Source organism: Felis catus, chromosome B2 (assembly GCF_018350175.1).
Source record: "Felis catus isolate Fca126 chromosome B2, F.catus_Fca126_mat1.0, whole genome shotgun sequence".
In the NCBI taxonomy this organism is placed as follows: domain Eukaryota; kingdom Metazoa; phylum Chordata; class Mammalia; order Carnivora; family Felidae; genus Felis; species Felis catus.
This window is the reverse complement of record NC_058372.1, coordinates 94,232,173-94,240,700: the sequence shown is the minus strand read 5'-3', so window position 1 is coordinate 94,240,700 and position 8,528 is coordinate 94,232,173. Positions and strand designations below refer to the sequence as shown.

At 37.9% G+C, this 8,528-nt stretch overlaps 1 long non-coding RNA gene across 1 annotated transcript; it reads left to right on the top strand.

Moving 5' to 3' along the window:
* The first annotated feature begins 1,350 nt into the window (after positions 1 to 1,350).
* On the top strand, positions 1,351 to 7,527 carry LOC109500201. The gene is made up of 3 exons (XR_002742117.2): positions 1,351 to 1,605; positions 4,957 to 5,038; positions 7,169 to 7,527. It is a non-coding gene; the product is annotated as an uncharacterized LOC109500201 (long non-coding RNA).
* Positions 7,528 to 8,528: the final 1,001 nt, after the last annotated feature.

The window sequence follows — 8,528 nt, the reverse complement described above, 5'->3', positions numbered from 1 at the left end:
CAGTTTCCTTATTTCGTCTAATTTTTACTTCTTCACTACCCCCTCAACTTCCTTTCCATCTCCTTTTCTCCTGATAAAGAAACAGGTCTGCTGTTAGTAGTGTTGAGCAAAAGGAATAGATTATTTATGCTGGCACTTCAGCAATCAATGAAGACATTTGTCTTCTGATGATAACATATGAATATGGTAACTATATTTCTGCCCCCCACGTCAGGCATATAGTTTGGAGATGAAATTTGTGCATTTCCATGTATGTGTTTTTTTTTTTAATTTTTTAAAGTTTATTTACTTTGAGAGAAAGAGAGAGCAGAGAGAGAGAGCACGTGTGCATGGGAGTGGGGGAGGGGGAGAGAATCATGAACGAGCTCTGCACTGTCAGTGAAGCCCCATGCTCGGCTTGATCCTACGAACCATGAGATCATGACCTGAGCTGAAATCAAGAGTCAGATGCCCAAATCGACTGAGCTACCCAGGTGCCCCGCATTTCCATGATTTTTGAATACCATGGGAAGAATATTTGAAATCTGGATTTTACTGGAAAACACATATACACTAATTTTCAGTTGTCACCAGCCTGTGGGTACAAATGGACATAAATAAGTGATCAAATGAATTTCACATTAGTGCCCCTACCTGCTCTCAGAAGGCTTCCAGGCTCCTTCTGACTGCCCAGGGCATGTTTCACATTGGCTTGGGAAGCCCTCTTACATGCTCAGGAATTCTGGTCACCTGATTAATGTGCTGCATGAATGAGGAAGCCCCTGAAAGTGGTGCCTTCCTTTGTTGCCCACATCCAATGTAATATTGAATCTGTTAAAAGTGCCATCTTTCATTGCTTTCAGAGCTGCCAAATATGATGCCAGGTCATGCTGTGCTGTGACAAAATGTGGAAAATGCCCCCTTCCTTGCTTATATCCGGCTGTGTTCCCTTGGCTCCTAGAGTATCATATAGTGTATTCCTTGGCATTTTTTTTGTGGCTTCTCTTTCTGGAGTGTTCCACTAGGAATTAATGGAGCTGAGGGGAGCATGGATGGCTCAGTTGGTTAAGTGTCTGACTATTTTGGCTCAGGTCATAATCTCCCAGTCTGTGGGTTTGAGCCCACATCGGACTCTGAACTGACAGTGCGGAGCCTGCTTGGGATTCTCTCTCTCTGCCCCTCCCCATATGTGCATTTTCTCTCTCTCTCTCTCTCTCTCTCTCTCTCTCCCTCTCTAAAATAAGTAAACTTAAAAAAAAAGGAATTAATAGATCTGAGCTCCAGGAAAAACATGCAAGACACACAATATACTATTTTCTCCATCTTTGGCTTCTGGGGTGTGACTTGGGTGGCAGAGGGGGTGTGGTGGGGAGTAGGCTGTGCAGATGTAGGAAATGGCAGGGGAGAAAAGAATAAAAGCAAGTTAAAATTAGGTCCAGACACGTCTAAATGCTGTTTTTTTTTTAATGGCTTAAATTTGTTTCTTTGTTTGTTTGTTTGTTTGTTTGTTTAGGTAATCTCTACACCCAATGTGGGGCTTGAGCTCACAACTCCAAGATCAAGAGTTGCATGCTCTTCCGACTGATACTAGTTTTGACTCAGTAAGGGCCCACTACATCCAATCATGTGAGTAACCTTCAATTTTTCCTATGGTGGTAAAAATTGGTCTTACTTAAACTCTCCAACCTGATTCTCATTACAGAGATGAGATACGAGGGCAGCACATAGAGAGATGGTCTGTGGTTGCCTAAGGGAATTAAAACAAATGTTGAATAATATTGCCCAATAGCTTAGCTTTCTCTTTTTATTCAATCAATGATCTTTCTTATTCTACTACTGAATCTAGTGTTTTTATTTTTTATTTTGAAGATTGAGAAGGGTGCATTTGAAAGGCATAGAGAAGTACAAAATAAAGAACTCTGTCTTTTTCCTTCTTTTACATAACTTTACTATTAATTGAGGCATAGATACTAGCATGTGAAATCAATTTTATAAAGAGAAAAAATGAGGCACTGAGGGATTAAATGTCTTCTTTCACAAAGCCCCTTCAGGCAGAAATGATCTAAGAGTCTGTGTTTTTTAACTCCTAGAGCAGCAAAACCCCTGTGTTGGCTGCTTATCACCTTGTATTATCTACTCAAATCATAGTGTCCTATCTGCTGATAAATATTATGGAGGAACATCTTTATGTTACATTTTGGTATTTGTTTATGACTGCAGCCCATGTAGTTGTTGAGGGTTTTTGTGTTCTGAGCCTTTCTACGATGGATATTAGGGAAATAATGAAAGCCTTACAGAATGGGAGAATCTTTTGACAAATCATAAACCTTTAGGAACACAGATTTGTTAGAGAGTGTGGTTTTACATCTCTTATAATTCTCCAGGATGTAATTATATTTACATCTCCTATAATTCTTGCAAAAGACTGGCAATCATATGCAAATTAAAAACTCCAAAGGTTTAAAACCATACTTTACGTTCTAAAACTGCAGAAGCAATTGGATGATTTAGTCAGGCAGGGGGTTTGTAGGGCTCGGTTCTAATATTAGACAAATCAGTTCACTCATCTCTAGCTGACCTATTTGTTCATCCATCCAAGTCATTACTCTAATCTCTCTATAGCTCCGTGTTCTGTAAGGTAATTAGCACATATGTGAATCATTTGTAGCAGGCAGTGTCACCTCCTTGACGGTAAATTTAATCTAAATACATACGTTTATTAAAAAAAAAACTTCCTTCTTTAAGAGGAGCAGCTGATTAAGTGGAAATGGGTGTGATACACCTTGGCAACAGTTATCAAGCAAGTGTAGAACCCTCCTCATTCTATATATGAGTATTGCTGATGCTGGTAGGGTGCCTGGATGGCTTAGTCAGTTAAGCATCCAACTTTGGCTCAGGTTATGATCTCACAGTTCCTGAGTTCAAGTCCTGCATCTGGCTCTGTGCTGACAGCTTAGAGCCTGGAGCCTGCTTCGAATTCTGTGTCTCCGTCTCTCTCTGCCCCTCCTCTGCTCACGCTCTGTCTCTCTCTCAAGAATAAATGCTTAAAAAAATTTTTTTTAATGACACTGGAGGACTCTTTGCTACATGAGTGTGTGTGTCCAGTACTTTATGGGCATGGGAGGCAATGATAGACAAAACCAGTTAACTAGATGGCTTGCAGTGACCATTCCTACTCATTCAATTATACTCTTTTAGTTCCCTTATATATCTTTTGAAATTATGTATGAAAAACAGTGTCCTGAAAAAGTAGTTCTATGAATTAGTGGAAATATATAAATGTGTTTTTATATATTTATTATATATACACATTTATAAATTCATTCTTACATACATAAACATGCCCAGATATTTTTAAAATTTATTTATTTATTTTTTGAGAGAGAGTGAGAGAATGTGCATGTGTAGGAGAGCATGAGTGGGGGAGGGGCCCGGAGAGAGGGAGAGAGGGAGAGAGGGAATCCCAAGCAGGCTACGTGCTGCCAGCAAGAGCCCTTCACAGGGCTTGAACATACCCAACACCTGGTAATCACTGCTCTGTTCTGTTTCTTTTGAATTTGTCTTTTTTATATTCCACATAAGTGATATCATGCAGTACTTGTCTTTTTGAAAACCTGAATTTTTGCCTTCACATAAACCATCATTTCAAACATCTGTAAGGCAGATCAGCTGACCTGAGCCAGAGATCAAGAGTCAGATGTTTAACCCACTAAGCTACCCAGGCACCCCAAAATGCACATACATTTTATCTATTTTTATTTCTATTTCTATTTATCTATTCCTGTTATGTATATATACACCCACCCCACCCCCATACTCACCCCCCCACGACATATCACATACAGGTATTTTCTACATAATATGGAGAGAAAGTTTTCTTTCAAACTGTGGCTTATATAGCTGATATGAGGAAGAAAATCAAGGAAGGTAGTGAATACTCCCCTTGAGTTTGTCAGAAGTCTCTTTCTTTTTTTTTTAAGATTTTTTTTTTAAGTAATCTCTACACCTAACATGGGGCTCCAACTTAAAACCCTGAAATCAAGAGTTGCATGCTCTACTGACTGAACCAGCCAGGAGCCCCCAGAAGTCTTTCTTAGTAGTTTACTCTTATGAACATCATTGCTTGTGTGGAATGGACAAATCATATCATTTTCCAAGGGGTAAATTAATTTTAGTTGTCGAAACAAAATCATAGATGGTATGGCCATAGCCATTTGAAAAAAAAGAGTGTCACTTTTTTTTAGAAAGTTATTTGTGTTTTTCAGATTTTATTGATGTGCCCTCATCCCACACCTTTCTTTAGGTCAGGCAACTCTAATCTTCTTCTGAACTTTTTCCTTGCAGGAGTTGGCCAACTATGTCCTATGGGTCAAATCTGGCTTATAGTCTGTTTAAACTAAGAATGTTTTTTACGGGGTGCCTGGGTGGCTTAGTTGCTTCAGTGTCTGACTTTGGCTCATGTCATGATCTCATGGTTTGTGAATTCGAGCCCCGCATCGGGGTCTGTGCTGACAGGTCAGAGCCTGGAGCCTGCTTTGGATTCTGTGTGTCCCTCTCTCTGTCCCTCCCCTGCTCATGCTCTGTCTCTCTCTCTCTCTTTCAAAAATAATTAAACATTAAGAAAAAGAATGTTTTTTACATTTTTAAATTATTTTTTAAAAAGTTTAAAAAATGAAAGAGAATATATGATGGAGAAGAATATGTGGCCCACAAAGGCCTAAAAATATTTACTATCTGGGGGTGCCTGGGTGGCTCAGTCGGTTGAGTGTCCGACTTCGGCTCAGGTCATGATCTCACGGCTCGTGAGTTCAAGCCCCACATTGGGCTCTGTCTGGGCTGACAGCTCGGAGCCTGGAGCCTGCTTCAGATTCTGTGTCTCCCACTCTCTCTGTCTCTCCGCTGCTCATACTCTGTCTCTCTCTCTCAAAAGTAAAATAAAAAATAAAAAAAAAATATTTACTATCTGGCCCTTTACAGAGAGAAGTTTGCTGACCCCTTTTCTAGAAGTTGGCTCAAATCCGCTAATAGCATCTACAGAAGAAAAATCATTGTGGTCCAGGTATGGCCCTTAATCTTCCTAGATATTAGGCAAGACCTGAATGTGCTTTAAGCAGAAGTATAGTTTTCTGTTTATCTCTGAACAAAGAATAAGTCTCTTATCTGGGAAGGTATTCTATAACCAATAAAGCACAATTTTGGAAAAAGTACATATGGGGCACTGAAGAAGTTTAGGGATACCCATGTAGTCACATCGTACCAAATCTACTATAAAGGCCGATGAAGAGACTTAACTTAGTGCCCAATGACATTTGCGTCCATAATAATTATGCCAATGGTGCATCAAATTTAAGTGGGCATATGGCCCTCCATAACTTTGGCTTGTTTAATTGCCAAACTCTTGAACTTCTATTTAAAATTTCTTCCCACTAAGTTGGCACCATTATCAATCTCTGAGAAAGGAACGTCTGGTGTTAAGAATCTTACCTACTATACTCTTGGTTTGTTTTATCTAATGAGTCTGTCCTTTATTTAATATATTTAAAAAGACAGTATAAGGATTCTCTTACCCTTAAATAAGAGATGATTTCTTCTTTAGTGGGAAAAAGTATTTATATACTGTGGTTAATTGTCTATTTCTCCCAATTGTGTCGGCACCCCTTTATCTGTTTTGGATAAAATCAAAACAAAATTTCTCAATTTATACACACATGTACATACATACATACATACATACACACACATACACACATGCAGACACACACACATCATTTTCTTTCTAAAGGACGTCCATATAAAGTCACTTTTTGTCTAGAGAGATTGAAAAAAAAATGTTAAAATGAAATACCTAATAAGAAGGTGGGGATAATCATGTCAGTATGCATCAATTTCCCCTTCCCCAGTGACCTTATCCCTCTTTTCGTTCTTTTTTCTTTATCTTCTCTGAGTTAGTGCAAAAGAATTGATAGTGAATTAAGTAAGGCACTGCTTCCAGATGTCAAAACCTTGAGGATCCAGAAGACCTAGGTCACAGGTGTAATCAGTAGTATCTGTTCAATCTTGTTCACACCTCTGAGCAGTGCAAATCTGTTAGCTCTTATCTGTCCATACCAGGATTACTGCCTGAAGCCATTGTCTCACTATTGGTGTGCATTGAGTGCTTGTGGATTTGAATGAACTTGAATTGAATTGAATTGAATTGAATTGAATTGAGTTGAATTCAGATCCAAATGCAAGAAGACCTAACTCTAGTTGCACTGTTGTGAAACCTTGTTGCCTGCTTCTGTACTTGAAAGTGTTGTTTCTAGTCCTCAAGCCTGAATGCCTTCTGTTTTCTATTGTATTTAGCCTTAGCTTATACTCCAGTCCTGCTTTTTGACCTCAGATTTCGTTTGTTATTTCCCTGAGTGTGATTCCTGCATATCTGTCTTTGGATTTTAAGACCTTCACCATGCTTCTGCCTGGGCTCTGTTTCTGCTAGATTGACCTGTGCATTTGGCCTCTGAGCATGGTCTGTGCCTTTGATCTATCCACTCCAGATACACAGTAACAGATGCTTTTTTGTAGGAGCAAGCTTTCTACCACAGGGAGAAGGGAGGCGAGAGTGCCACTGTCCATGGTTCTGAATCACCATTGCACTGTTACCGTGTGATTACACTTAATTCGCCTAGTTCTCCAGCCTAATTCATGGTCTTGACCTCTGAGTTCTACTTTGCCTTGCATTAAACAACAACATTATTTTAATTTGCAAAGCACTCCAGGAGGATGCAATGTGGAGCCACTAAAATAGGGAACTGGGCTTGCATCTGCCACCTAGCTTATTTTCCTTTAACCAAGAGATGCTTAAGACAAAACATTGTGTGGAAAAACTATTACATCATTTCCCCCAATTATTTTGTTTTCTCAACTCCTCTATTTTTCTCAACTCTTTAACTGTCATTGCATGCTGATAGCTTTAAATAAACAATTATTGTAGTTCTTTGCACAGGATTTTTATATTTTTGAATTGTCATAGGGATAGAGAAAATCTTGGGGGATTTAGACTTTAAATAAGTTTGCCCCAGATAGTTGAGAAACTCTGATAAATAACCATGTTATTAATCGAAGATGATTCTAAAGGTTAATTAAAGTTGTTGAGAATAGTGAATGGACCAGAATCCAGACATTTATGAAATCTCTTCTTTATCCTTAGGTAAAGATTATTACCAAGAGAAGTTATATGAGTAGAGAAAGTAAAGTTTTCATTTAGGAAAACAGGTTTGGCCATAAATTGATAATCACTGAAGCTGGTTATGGATACTTGTAGGTTCCTTATTTGTATGCCATCTAATTTTGTTTTTGGAAAACTCCATAATAAAAGTTTTTGAAGTTGTTTTAAATAGTTTGAAACAAAAGACTTTTGAATAAAATTAAACTGTATCTATATAATAAAATACTAGATACATGTTAAATTACTTGTAGACTGTATTATGTAAACATGTTCATAATATAATTGTGTCATTGTAACAGAGCTATTAAAGGCATGGGAAATTTTATCTGCTCTGCTGTGTCACAAGCTTCTTCTTGTTGTTGTTTTAACTGACAAGATGAATACAGAATACAACTTGGGATATTTTTGAAAAAAAATTAAGAATATATGGAGACATGTAAAGTATAAATTGCTACATATGACCTTGACTTTTCTTCTCTCAATATATGTCCCTCCTTAGAGGTGATGCCACTATCAGGTTTTTTGCTATTATCCCTGTAGACTTTTTAAAAAATGAACTAATATTGATGTATAAATTTATGAATATATAATTGTATTGCATATGTATATGTTATATGGTACAATGTTTTTCTGCCAATTGGTTTTTAAATTTAACTGTATTTGAGGCCTAGTAATAGTCATTAAATAGATATATAGTCCTCTACTTAAAATACCTATTGCATCTGTTAAGTAACAAAATTTAACCAAGTAAATCTGAAGATCTAATTTGCTTTATTAAGCAAATTTATGAATCAAGCAGCCGCCTATCTAGGAAGTAGAGAGATGCTCCAAGGAGTTGGAAAATTTTTATAGAAGAAAGGTGGATGCAGAAAAGCTATTAGCAAAAGAAAACGATTGTTCCAGATGAGGCCATTTTCTAGGGGGAAAAGCAAAGTGTCTAAGTATCTCATGTAGGTTAACTCATCTTTTTCATGGGAGTGAAGAGGACCTAGGTGGCAGATTCATTTGTGCAGCTTGAAAAATTCCAATGTTCCAGGAACTATGGTACTGAGCTGCAATTAGACTTCTAGTCATGGTGGATTCTGCTCTGATCTTATAATGACAGCCTCACATGCAAATCTGACAACTTTGTTCTGGGTCATCCATATGCTCTTGGCTGCCTGTCAGTTGCTTTCTGTTACTTTTAACTTTTTAAAATTATTTATTTATTTATGTATTCACTACTTACTTACTTACTTACTTACTTACGTGATTAAGTAAGTAATCTCTACACCCAAGGTGGGGCTCAAACTCACAATCTCAACCAAGATTAAGAGTCCCATGCTCTACTGACTGAGCCAGC